The sequence below is a fragment of the Paramisgurnus dabryanus genome, chromosome 13 (assembly GCF_030506205.2).
Source record: "Paramisgurnus dabryanus chromosome 13, PD_genome_1.1, whole genome shotgun sequence".
NCBI lineage: Eukaryota > Metazoa > Chordata > Actinopteri > Cypriniformes > Cobitidae > Paramisgurnus > Paramisgurnus dabryanus.
In genome coordinates, this window is record NC_133349.1 from 28660910 (window position 1) to 28675331 (window position 14422).

Here is a 14422-nt window from a genome sequence, read left to right on the forward strand (position 1 = left end):
GGGCATAGATTAATCTAGATTAATCTCTTGCAAACTTTTTTCGCATAATATATGAGTTTGTGATGTGTGTAAATATTATGTATATTTAAACACACACACATACATATATATACATTAAAGAAATGTTTTATTTAAATATCGTTTTTTATATATAATTTAGAATATATAAAAATATAAATAAATATATATTCACATGTAAATGTTTCTTAAATAAAGGCCTACATGAATGTGTATGTATTTATATATACATAATATTTACAAACAGCACAAACTCATATGTTATGCAAAAAATTACTTTTATTTGGTATGAGTTTAATCTAGATTAATCTATGCCCAGCTCTACTTAAAATTGAAAAATTTGAGTAATTAACAAATTGTAATTGTCACAGGTAGGGGTGGACCCAGATGTAAATAAGGTCACGCCCCTTTCTCCACCTCGAGGAGATTCCCAAAGCCACCCCAATGACCAGACACACAAGGTAAGCATAGTATTAAAATATCCTTTATTAAATTAGTTAAAATTATTAAATAGGGAAGGGAAAACGGGGGGCTTAAAACAATGGCCACTCTAGGCTCTCCTCCACCACCACTGTATCTTCACACAGTCCATTTTCCTCATGTTCCTTCTCGTTTTCCGTTCTCTCCACAGGAGGCCACGGCTCTGCTGTCTACAGCTTTCTGGGTAGGTATCACGTTCACAGTCTGCTCCTCAATGATTCACTTTCGTTCTGCTCTCTCTCCACAGGTGGCCGCTAGGACACAAAGACACTGTTACTGAGACTTCGAGTATTTCTCACCGGCTCTGCTGTTTACAGCTCTCTGGGTAGGTATCACGTTCACAGTCTGCTCTTCAATGATTCACTTTCGTTCTGCTCTCTCTCCACAGGTGGTCGCTAGGACACAAAGACACTGTTACTGAGACTTCAAGTATTTCTCACCGGCTCTGCTGTTTACAGCTTTCTGGGCAGGTATCACGTTCACAGTTTGCTCTTCAATGATTCACTCTCGTTCTCTCTCTCTACACAGGTGGTCGCTAGGACACAAAGACACTGTTACTGAGACTTCAAGTATTTCTCACCGGCTCTGCTGTTTACAGCTTTCTGGGTAGTTATGGTTCTCCTCCGTAGGTCAGCAGAGGGGCGAAAAGGTCCCACACCACTTCACCGGGTCGAGCGCTGCCCTATCTCCAATGCCCATAGGCCGATCGATTCCTAGACGGGGGCGCCCTTTTCGTAGAGACCACGGGGCGGCGGACCCTTTCGCCTCTGACTCTGCGACAAAACAGACACAGGTAAGTATACACCACGAAAGTTTCCAATGGTTTACTCACGGTCACGGATAGCTCTCAGTCTGTGTCCCTTCGTACTCCAAACAGCACACTACGTATAGTAACAGTGATTTCTGTAGTCGTTGGCCTCTCCGTCCTCTGCCCAGTGGAAGAAAATGGATGATGCGGGGCTTCGTCTACAAGACACACAGCAACCCACAGCAATACACAGCACCACTCCAAACGTGAAAAAGATTTATTACACAGTCTCACTCACCACACTATAAGTGCACCACAACAAAGGAAGCGCCCGGTGTCCTCCACTGCGCTTGGGCTACGATAAGGCGATGGGAAATACGACCACAATAAGTCTCGTTGCGGCGGCTATTTGAAGTTGGACTTCTCCCGGCTCGCCCACCACACTCTTGTAGGGGTAGGGCCGCCCTCCTTTTCCTGGAGGTTTCCAATGGCTACACAAGTTAATTTTTGCCAGTTATTCCACACAGAAAGGGTATACTCACGGCGGATAGCCTTTATTTACGTTGTACCAAACGGTCAATATCTCTTCCTGCTTTACTCCTTCAATGTTGGTTAGAACAAGGTTCCTTCTTACCCATAGGGCTTTTCTGTTGACTCCAGCAGGTCCACAATACAGACTGAAACGAGAGAGAGAGAGAACAACACAGACAGCCACCACGTCCAAAAATGAGCACAGCTCCGTTTCCCAGCACACACTAAGCACAGGCTTGACAGCACAATGCTCTCTTCGGGGTGCTCCTTTTCTCCACTCACGTATCGCCTTTCTTTCACCCCAGGCAGCTCCTGTCTTCTTTCCGCGCGCTTCTAGCGCAGCCCGGATCAACAGAGCCTGCGGGCTCTTCAAAAGGTACGTAGTTCTCTCTGCACTAAGCAGAGGAGCTCTCCCCGTGTCAATCCCCCTCTCATGCCCAACTGCTGAACTGTCATTTAACTGTGCTTTAAATACTCCTTTCTGTGCTTCAGTTATCCAATTGCCTGGCGATCTCTTTTAACTAGGCACAGCTGTGCCCAATCGGCTGATTACAGCCTCCGCAAATCTGCCGGATGTCCGGTGTTTCCGTTCTTCGGTCTGGACGGAAACATCCGGGCGGAACCAAAGTTTCCCGACTTTTGGTTCCGCCCAAAAGATCGTCACCTTGTGACATCCTCCCCCGCCAATCCGTTCTCGTCCCGAGAACGCGTTGTTTGGGGACTGATGGAGTGTTGATGGGAGCTGTTCTTTAAAAGAAATGTGGTAGGCCATTGGGGGACTTTGGTCTCAACCCGAGGTGGACTGCCGACTACGCCAAATCTGTCACAGGTAGGGGTGGACCCAGATGTAAATAAGGTCACGCCCCTTTCTCCACCTCGAGGAGATTCCCAAAGCCACCCCAATGACCAGACACACAAGGTAAGCATAGTATTAAAATATCCTTTATTAAATTAGTTAAAATTATTAAATAGGGAAGGGAAAACGGGGGGCTTAAAACAATGGCCACTCTAGGCTCTCCTCCACCACCACTGTATCTTCACACAGTCCATTTTCCTCATGTTCCTTCTCGTTTTCCGTTCTCTCCACAGGAGGCCACGGCTCTGCTGTCTACAGCTTTCTGGGTAGGTATCACGTTCACAGTCTGCTCCTCAATGATTCACTTTCGTTCTGCTCTCTCTCCACAGGTGGCCGCTAGGACACAAAGACACTGTTACTGAGACTTCGAGTATTTCTCACCGGCTCTGCTGTTTACAGCTCTCTGGGTAGGTATCACGTTCACAGTCTGCTCTTCAATGATTCACTTTCGTTCTGCTCTCTCTCCACAGGTGGTCGCTAGGACACAAAGACACTGTTACTGAGACTTCAAGTATTTCTCACCGGCTCTGCTGTTTACAGCTTTCTGGGCAGGTATCACGTTCACAGTTTGCTCTTCAATGATTCACTCTCGTTCTCTCTCTCTACACAGGTGGTCGCTAGGACACAAAGACACTGTTACTGAGACTTCAAGTATTTCTCACCGGCTCTGCTGTTTACAGCTTTCTGGGTAGTTATGGTTCTCCTCCGTAGGTCAGCAGAGGGGCGAAAAGGTCCCACACCACTTCACCGGGTCGAGCGCTGCCCTATCTCCAATGCCCATAGGCCGATCGATTCCTAGACGGGGGCGCCCTTTTCGTAGAGACCACGGGGCGGCGGACCCTTTCGCCTCTGACTCTGCGACAAAACAGACACAGGTAAGTATACACCACGAAAGTTTCCAATGGTTTACTCACGGTCACGGATAGCTCTCAGTCTGTGTCCCTTCGTACTCCAAACAGCACACTACGTATAGTAACAGTGATTTCTGTAGTCGTTGGCCTCTCCGTCCTCTGCCCAGTGGAAGAAAATGGATGATGCGGGGCTTCGTCTACAAGACACACAGCAACCCACAGCAATACACAGCACCACTCCAAACGTGAAAAAGATTTATTACACAGTCTCACTCACCACACTATAAGTGCACCACAACAAAGGAAGCGCCCGGTGTCCTCCACTGCGCTTGGGCTACGATAAGGCGATGGGAAATACGACCACAATAAGTCTCGTTGCGGCGGCTATTTGAAGTTGGACTTCTCCCGGCTCGCCCACCACACTCTTGTAGGGGTAGGGCCGCCCTCCTTTTCCTGGAGGTTTCCAATGGCTACACAAGTTAATTTTTGCCAGTTATTCCACACAGAAAGGGTATACTCACGGCGGATAGCCTTTATTTACGTTGTACCAAACGGTCAATATCTCTTCCTGCTTTACTCCTTCAATGTTGGTTAGAACAAGGTTCCTTCTTACCCATAGGGCTTTTCTGTTGACTCCAGCAGGTCCACAATACAGACTGAAACGAGAGAGAGAGAGAACAACACAGACAGCCACCACGTCCAAAAATGAGCACAGCTCCGTTTCCCAGCACACACTAAGCACAGGCTTGACAGCACAATGCTCTCTTCGGGGTGCTCCTTTTCTCCACTCACGTATCGCCTTTCTTTCACCCCAGGCAGCTCCTGTCTTCTTTCCGCGCGCTTCTAGCGCAGCCCGGATCAACAGAGCCTGCGGGCTCTTCAAAAGGTACGTAGTTCTCTCTGCACTAAGCAGAGGAGCTCTCCCCGTGTCAATCCCCCTCTCATGCCCAACTGCTGAACTGTCATTTAACTGTGCTTTAAATACTCCTTTCTGTGCTTCAGTTATCCAATTGCCTGGCGATCTCTTTTAACTAGGCACAGCTGTGCCCAATCGGCTGATTACAGCCTCCGCAAATCTGCCGGATGTCCGGTGTTTCCGTTCTTCGGTCTGGACGGAAACATCCGGGCGGAACCAAAGTTTCCCGACTTTTGGTTCCGCCCAAAAGATCGTCACCTTGTGACATAATAATTTGCAAACATTCAGATTTCAGCTGGTTTTTAAAAATACTTAATGATATCTTTAATCACTGATATGTACTCAGACAACATGCAGGCCGTTTCTCAATCTGAAGGCTGCAGCCTTCAGAGGTCGCATTTGTAGGCTGCATGCGTCATAAAGACGTATTTCAAAATATTAACAATTATAAAGTTGACTATTATTCTTAGTTAATGCTAAATTGTTATAATATGCTTATGACTTGCGAATGAAATGCTCAGTTATCTTAAATAAACCAAGCTTGATGACGTATGCAGTGTGCATATGCGACCTCTGGAGGCTGCAGCCTTTGGATTGAGAAACGGTCGCAGTGCATGACGCAGGAGAGTGATGTGCTAACGATGGGCATATCACATGTCCACCATGGCTTCAAAACGAAGCAATCCATCTGGAGCAGAAAAAAAGGAAAAAAATGTGAAGCAAGAGAAATAGAAGAAGGTATTTGTTTGTAATATAAAGTCTTCTTAGTATTGCCAAACAAAGCAGTGTAATATTTTCAAAATAATGTTCCAATACAGATTTCCGAATTCAAATTTCAAAATTGTTTAGTTTACCCTTAATAAGTAATTTTTAAGTAATTAATTAATCAATCACTTTTGTTAGTAAACAAAGTAAAACACATTTATGCACTTACATGTGTTTGTCTTTCAATTTGATTAGGTTTGGTAAATGGGTAATTTTTTAACTCTTACTGTATTAACATTATGTATTGATATTTACATCAGGTTTATTATTAGTAGGGATGTCCCGATCCGATCACGTGATCGGAAATCGGCCCCGATCACGTGGTTTCAGACTCGATCGGGATCGGACGTTACCTCCCGATCAGGACTCGGATACATATGCAGGGTTTAAAATCCATTAAGTTCTCGCTCTGCTCCGCGCCAGTGTACGCGCTGCGCTGGTGCGTGTGAACTGAAGAGAATAGGCTTCTTCGACTTCATCCGGCTGCCGGTTCTTGTGGTGCTGCATGACGTCAAAGTTCCGCGAGAACGATGTAAAAGCAAACTCCTCCGTATGATTTCGCGGATCACTCTCGCGGTAGTTTGACGTCACCAGGGTGTCGAGTGTTGCGGCGCCGCATGAAGTCGAACAAGCCTATTGACGTGCTTTCATTCATAGGCTTCACACTCGTGCGTGCAAGGAACCCACGACAAAACCGCGTTTTTACCGCTCATTTAAACGACGCGTTGATCGTTATTGTCAACATGTGCTCAGACGCAGCTCCGCGTCTCACTCAGAACCTCAAGAACGCGCATTCGCGCAGGATCATTTGACATTACTGTAGAGATGAGAGAAAGAGAGGTAAGAATGGTGCCCATGTCGAAAAAACTTAATAGAAGTCTAGAAACAAAGTATTAAAGTATGTATAGCCATGTCACTCATCTCATTACAAAATGTTAACTAGATAACTGGATACAACTGATTGTATAGTTTAATAAAATAATGTATTTTGATTATACAAATCAATTACGACCTAACTATAGTGATTGTTTAACTAACAGCTGACCAGCTTAGGGAATCTTTATGGCTAATTTATAAGATATATTGCTGAATCAGTATGTTGTTTTTCTTGTTAATTGAGTCTTTTTGGGTAGCCTATCTTATGCCTAGAATGAGTCAAGGAGGTTAAGTCTTATAACTTCATTCAAAGTTTGATCAATTGTGCATAATGACATGTGCACCAAATGCATATAGGGTGTCAGACTCATAGATTTGCATAATTTAAAGTTCAGGTTTTAAAGTTTGGGTCAACATGTGGCACAGCTTTAAAACTGAATCTTATAAAATCCTATCAGAGATACAAAATGTCATTGAAACACACCCAGTTGCTTTGCTGTCATCAGGATTAAACATGTTACCCCTCGAACCCTCCCTCCTAACAGAGCATCCCCACAAAACAAACCCCAATTTAACCCCTGAACATATATAGTATATATTCATTATTTTTTAACACATCTGTAGTTATGCGCTGGCACAGAGTTAGACTCTTTTGACTCCACACAGAAACAGCAATGCGTGCGGCATGACATAAGGAACATCCTGGACTGGTTCTGTTTTTTTGCTCTTCTTTATTCTTTTTTTTTAATGTATTATAGAAGTATCGGATCGGGACTCGGTATCGGCAGATACTCAAAATCAAATGACTCGGACTCGAGGGCAAAAAAACCTGATCGGGACATCCCTAATTATTAGTGCTTCTTACAACACATTTTAAATAAAAACAGCTTTATAGTAAGCTTTACAGCTTTACATGTTTCATGTTATAATCAGCAAGTTTATCAGTCAGAGGTGGGTGTCAAAGTAATGTCCATATGGGAATAATATACAGCTGTAAGATAATACAATATGTGGTTAGTTAACAACTAACTAAGCAGAAACAATGAATTGTTTTTTACGAATGCACTGACAGGGGCCCCTCACAAAGGTTTGCTAAGGGCCCCCCTGCATTTAGGACCGAACTGTGCCATAGTCACTACTAGTCAACACAAGCTTGGCAGTCATGCTAAGTTTGTTAAACTAATATGTGACCAGTCACGGAAAGTAGTGACACAAGTCGGATCTGGGCCATTTTGAGTTATTCACAGATTCTGAATAACTGCAGTTTCTAAGCTTTCCAACGATGTGTAACACATGGAAATCTGATAAGATATAGGAAATCAGAAAAACTCATATCGAGAAAATCGAGACGAAAGGGACTCTTCTTTACAGCTGGGGGAGACAATAGGGCTCATTTACATCTCATTTAGCTAAGCCATACCCCCTGTAAAGCAGTTTTGAGATACAGATGTTCTAGCATCATATGTAGTATTTTATTACAGAAGTCCGAATGACAACATTCAAAAATAAACATGACTCTTTTTACCTTTGTGTTGATCACAAGTCGAATCCAGTCTGTTTTCAGATGTGTTAATTATCCAATGACCATTTTTGTCCACAAATGCGTATAATCCATGAAATATAGATATATAGTCTATTGTTTACATCAGATTTTGCCTGAACGTCTGTTAATACAGTATAATATACAATCTGAGGACTATTTACATCGTAACATGTAAGGGTATATCAGATTACACTCCGGTAATTTAAGTTCCGTTAAACACCTCAACTCCCCTTCAAAGTTTGTATTTAAATAGGGAGGTAGTAAAATAGATAATCCAAACAGCGCCGTCGAAAACGTGACGTCCTTTAGAGATGTAACCAATCGCTCGCTTGTTCCTCCATCAGCCAATGACTACATGGAAAATATAAATGACTTATGTGTGTTTGGACTCATGCTGAGCTGCAAGAACTGACATAGAGATGACGTCAAAGTACTGTGAGAGCGAGTCAAAATTAAACTACTCCGTAAGATTTCTTGAAGAGCTCTCGCGGTACTTTGACGTCATCCGACTGCAGCGCCCCATAAAGTTAGTGACGTGGCTGACGTACGATGCAGCTGACTGTTATTTGTTCCGCCCCAGCTTCTTTTATTTTTGTTTTGTGCGCCGAAGCTTCGTTTACAGTCTGTGGAGACGCACGCTATAAGTTTGAAAAAAAACTTAGCAAACATGTCTGAGGGACAGGTCAGCCACGTCACTACAGTCACGTGACTTCACGCTTGAGCCGGAAGAGAAGACAATGCTGAATAAAGTCGTAATTCTTGCTATTTTTGGACCAAACTGTATTTTCAATGCTTCAACACATTCTTACTGACCCACTGATGTCACATGGACTACTTTGATGATGTTTTTATTACCTTTCTGGACATGGAAACTGTACATAGACTTTCAATGAAGAGGACAGAAAGCTCTCAGACTAAATCTAACGTTAAAACATCTTAAACCCGAGCCCCCCTCAATTCGAACACTGCCCCATAGCAAAAATAAATAAATAAACATAAAATAAATAAATAAACACCTCACTACTTGTGGCAAAAATTTAATATATTTTCATCATAGCAGTGCTGTAGCTCGTCCTCTCTCAATATGATCTTGCACATTCAGTATACTTCTTTTTGCTGCAGTGTGGTCTGTGTGTCTGCTTTCAATGCTGCTGGCTGAGGATTTGTCTACAGTGCAGACTGAAACAATAGACACACTCCACTGACGGTTCTATGCCTGAGGTCTGGGTACTTTTTCAGAGCGTGAATTACATGCCATACTCATCTAGTCTGCACCAACTATCGTCCGCAGCGCCATGCACATCATCCTTTCATGTCCTTCGTGATGATGTGGAAAAGATTGCATCTTTACAGAGACAGAGAGAACGGAACTGTGATGGAGTGCGTGAGTGCTTTCGGTTGATCCTGGACGTCGGGTGGACTAGACGGCAGCCTGAAGAAAAGACAAAGAAAAATTTGGATGGAGCACCTTGTTCGTTTCGATGGGATTAAATTTGAAGTGAAACATGGGTCTGTCGTTGAACTCGTGAAGTTTACAGGAAATGGATAAACACGCTGCCGTTCTGATCTATTCCTCCTGTCAAGGGTAGAATGAGGAAAGGAGGTGTAAATGCACTCTTTAATCTCTTCACCGTCTTTTCTTCCAACTTTCCCCGCAGCTGTGGATGAATGCCGAGATCTGCGACCGGAGGTCTACTCTTTGGACCGGCCATTAGAAGGATATGGACCATAACAGAAACTCCAGCTCGCTGGAGGTCTTTCCTCAATCCTGAGATTATACTTTGTTCGCATTCCCAAGCGTCCGTGTGAACACAAAGTGGAAAAGGATATCGAAGTAGATGAAATGATCATGTGGAGATATCCAGATGTGTAGGTTATTGTTGTTTGTGATCAGTGTTGGGTAAGTTACTCAAAAAATGTAATCCACTACAAATTACTAATTACTACTTTAAAATTGTAATTTGATTACATTACTGATTACTCCATGTAAAAAGTAATCTAATTACTAATTACTTTACTTTTAAGTTACTGTGGCAACATCAAACGTAAAAAAAACTACAAAGTGAAACTCAGTTTTTTCAGTAATTTAATTTTGACTGACACACATATTACAGATGAAAACTTCAACTTGACTTTAGACTTAACCTGCCTAACGAAATTGTATTACTTTTAAACGTGTTTGTGTACAATGTATTACATTCATAGAACATTTCTAGGATGAATGTGTATGCAATATATCCTTACTGTTTGTGAACATTAATGAAAACCTTAAATGTGAAAATGTTTCTGATAACATTTAAAACAGTAATGATTAAAATAAAGTGCCTATTTGAATGCTTAAAACGTTTTTTTTTTCTGTGTACATGTACTGAACTGCGAAAGCTTTTTCTACACTTCTTCGGGGTATAAATTCATCTTTTACTTGTCAGTAAAGTAGTGATTGTATCTCATCAGAAGTAGTTTCTCAAATCGCTTGCTGGAAAGTCTGTTTCTCTTTGGGGTCAGCACGAGACTCCCTAAACTAAAAAGTCTTTCAACTGGAGCACTTGATGGTGTTGCAGTGTTGTATTTGAGGGAGATGCCTTTAATGTTTGGGAATTTGTTGAGAATGTCTAGCTCTAATGCAGAAGACTTCAGGTACTCCATGACTTCTGTTTCTGAAGAATAAGAGTAAGACGTATCCTCATCTTCAAACATAAAAAAATCATTGTCATTGGAGGTAGAAGGTTTCTGCTCCACAGTGGGGCCCTCAGAGCGTTGAGCTTGACATTCTGCAACCAGCAATGACTTCACATGGTTTTTTTTCCCCTCATCCTTAATCCAGCGTAACTTGAAACGAGGTAAAGTGGCAGCTGCCAAAAGTGCATCATTACTGTCCAAGACAGAGCTGAAACGTGCTTGTATGACCTGTAAGAATAAAAGACAGAAGGTAATCAATAAAGATATAAAAGATATAAATACAGATATAAAATATATAAAAAAAACAATTTGTGCATTACAATTTAAATTAACTAACACAATTCCTGTAACTATACACGTCAATTTGCTTTTATAATAAGTTAAACATCTATCTATCTATCTATCTATCTATCTATCTATCTATCTATCTATCTATCTATCTATCTATCTATCTATCTATCTATCTATCTATCTATCTTCTGCACATTCATTCACGGAGACATCGTGAGGGCTTCAAGTTACAGAATGTTAATATTAATTCGTTAAATATAACAATAACAATCAAAGTTGTTTTGGTAATTGGTTAAAAAACATATGATTAATTAACGTTGTACACGTTTTGTTTATTGTAAGTGCATGATAAATGACATAGTTAAATAATGTTAACAAATAAAAGAAAAGTGATGTAGAAACTTACCTGTACAATCGCTTCTGGCAGACCAGATGTCATAGCGGAAAGACCACTTTTAAGTGCCAAGGTTTTGGACATGAGAACTTCAAGTGTTGGTAGGATGGTGCCGTAATAGCAGTGATCTTCACCTTGTAAGATATCCAGGGCAGTGGCGAGGGGCTTCAGTACTGCGCAATATTCCTTTAGGAAAAGATATTCCTTTTCTGTGATGCATTTTATTCCCATTTGATTGCAAAGGGTGTTTAAATCTGTAAGTGCGATTTGAGACACAAGTGACAGTGCATCATGAAATGAATTCCATCTAGTTGCGGTGGGAACGATGAGCTTTCTTTTGATTACATCCTCAACTAGCTCTGAGGCCACTGTCGAGCGACTTGCTTTAGTCCACAAACCAGAGCACTTTGCAAGGACACTTCTGTATGTAGTTTTGGACTCATTTTTAGTTGTTAGCCATTTTTCTATATCATTGCGCGACACTAAATTAAGCGTGTGGGAAGCACAGCTCAGGTGAGGGGGAAGAGTAAATTGTCCGTCCGACTCAGAGGAGAGAGCCTGGCCGACATCTGTGAATGTCACTTCATCATCATCAAAATCGTCTTCAGAATCAGTTTGTGTTTCTTCAGTAGGTGCATACATTCTGAACGCTTTTAGGAAATTTGACCCGTTGTCTGTGACTGTCGCTGTGATTTTACTTGAAAGCCCAAATGCTGAATGCACCTGCTCAATTTCACTTCCAATCACATCATATGTATGCCTTCCTTTAATTCTTTTACAGGCTATAGCAGCTTTTTCACGGCTAAAAGACACAGGATTAATCCAATGGGCGGTCATCCCAAGGAAGCTTTTATTATTACTAGTCCAAATGTCTGCGGTTGTGGAGACATACTCTAGACGCTCAAATGTTTTTTTAAGTTCATGCTCCATCTCAGCATAACATTTATCCAAGTACTTTGAAAATGTCTTTCGGTCCTGCGTCACATTAGACCGGTCCGTCACGGGTATCATCGCAAGTATATCTCTGAATGACTGTGATTCCACAGTGGACAAGGGCAGCATTTCCTCCACGACGTATGCTGCTACACCCCTCTTTACTTGTTCCGAAGTTACTTTCCTTCACGAACCTGAAGAAAAATCCAATTTAGCCTGTTTAGGCTTGGTTGAACCGCTTTCTTCTTGGGCACGTGCATCATTATCCTTGGCTACGAGTTTTGTTGTCGAATGCTTTCTGCTTAAGTGCTTAAACAAATTGCTCGTGGAGTTAAGAGCAGTAGAAAGCTCTTTAGGAAATGCACAAAGTTTGCATTTAACAGTAATATTTTTGTTTTTACGCTCAATGAAATCAAAATAATGTCTGTATTTCCATTTAAAGAAACAACCACCACACTCTGCATCCATTTTAGCGTGCGTCCTCCGATAAGTGATTAAAGCACATGCTGGTTAACTGACCCTGCGCGCATGCTCATTAACTGACGTTGCTGCGCAAAACGTCATTTTAAAATAGATTTTAATTATTTTTTCAACACTTTAATGTAACGCTAGTAACGTACTTTTATTAAAATTGGTAACTGTAATCAAATTACATTCATTTAAAATGTAAAGCGTTACATTACTGCGTTACCAAGAAAAGTAATTAGATTACAGTAATGCGTTACACAGTAACGCGTTATACCCAACTCTGTTTGTGATATCGACTGTCTATTTTTACTTTATGCCTGTGAAGTTTTACGCTGGATACACTTTTAGATTAAATGCAGAGAAAGTAAATATGACACACCCTAAACAGTATGTATTTGTAATAAAGTGTGCATTTGTTTTAGGGTTCAAAATTGCAATTTTTACTTAGTTAAAGTTAATTAAGTCTGTCTGTGGTATTGGTTGGCGACTGTGGCAAACAAAAAATGATCAGCTGGGTAAAGTTTATATCCAAACGAGCATGTGAATACAGAATGCAAAATGATTTGGTTTTATTTATTTGTGCTCCATCTTGTGGACAATGTTATCAAAGTGTGGACTGTTGTTGATAAAATGTTTTCTCTTTTTACAGCATGGCCAATTTCTGTTCTGGAGTTTGTTGAACCACGTCTTTTTATTCCTCTGGAATTATAGTCTTACAAACCCTTCTTATTGTTTGCAGCACTTCGACTTTGGCATGCATTAATATCATCACTCCTGACTCCTCCCCCTCCGAGATGCATATGTCCATCATTTTTCAGACAAACACATTTTCAGTTATTTTAGAAAATGTCTTATATCTTTCAGCTGCTAAACAGTAAAGTTAAGGGGTCCACGTCCTTCAAGTCCAAAAAATTAGCATATATCCTTCCCCAAAGAAATCCAAACGGCTCCAGGATGATAAATAAAGGTTTTCTGAGGGTAATCCGCGTGGTGTTGTTGTAGAAATATCCATATTTAAAATGTTATAATCAAAAATAACTACCTTCTGGTAGCGCCGCTATCTTAGACTCCTCTGTATTCAGGAGAGAGTGTTAGCGTAGTGTATGCACTTTTCATATGACAATTACGGAGGGCGGGGTCACAGAGCAGCAGCAGAGAAACCTCCATACGCTGCGTAAAGCTCTGATCTTGAATGCGATGTGACTAAGATGGCGATGTTACCGGAAGCGAGTTATTTTCATTTATAAAGTTTTAAATATGGATATTTCTATGACAAAACAGAGCGGATTACCCTCAGAAGGCCTTTGTTTATCATCGTGGAGCCGTTTGGATTTATTTTGTGAAGGATGGATGCACATTTTTTGTACTTGAAGGACATGGACCCCATAAATTCACATTTAATTAACTGAAAGATCTAAAACATTTTCTAAAATAACTGAAAATGTGTTTGTCTGAAAAATGATGTAGCCTACATATGCATCTCGGACGGCTTCGGGGTGAGTAAATCATGGGTTTAATATCATTTTTGGCCGAATATCCCTTTAAGTGCACGCGTTGAATAAAGATATGTATTAATCTGTCTAATTTGGGGAAAGAACTTAGTAAAATATTAAATAACGGTGGTGTTTTCCTTTAACTATTCTCAGCATTACAATGGCATTGGATATGTCCCATTTAACATCTTAAAAAAGTACATTAATTAATCAAAAACGAATCTATACGTTATTAAAGCTGGAATTGGCAATTTTAAAAAAAGCTTACTTTAGCCTGCTAGCATTAAAGTCACGATCACCCTCCATTCAAATCGCAATCCAAAGCCATGCCTCCTCCAAAACACATACACACGCACAGACTAGCCCACTACGTCAAGTCCCATTCATTAGTGAGAAACCTTTGCAGTACAAAGTGAATAACAGTACTACAATAACAAACATAAGCAACTTTTTAAATTTGTAAATAGACTGCCTGTAATTTTAAAAACATATAAATATTGTTATGCTAACTCGTAAAGGTACGCAAACTACATAAGCAAAAAATGAAAACAAGCAAATACTGTACATGTAACCACCTGTC

General features: G+C 41.1%; 1 long non-coding RNA gene across 3 annotated transcripts; it reads right to left on the bottom strand.

The window, feature by feature from the left end:
• Nucleotides 1-427: 427 nt before the first annotated feature.
• LOC141279999 (uncharacterized) lies at nucleotides 428-4660 on the bottom strand. Of its 3 annotated transcripts, none has more exons than XR_012334805.1 (3): nucleotides 3296-4660; nucleotides 939-3110; nucleotides 428-893 (listed from the first exon to the last, which is right to left on the bottom strand). It is a non-coding gene; the product is annotated as an uncharacterized lncRNA (long non-coding RNA). The 3 variants fall into 3 exon arrangements; XR_012334804.1 differs by having other exon boundaries at nucleotides 1079-3110; nucleotides 3156-4660; XR_012334803.1 differs by having other exon boundaries at nucleotides 429-893; nucleotides 1079-3110.
• Nucleotides 4661-14422: the final 9762 nt, after the last annotated feature.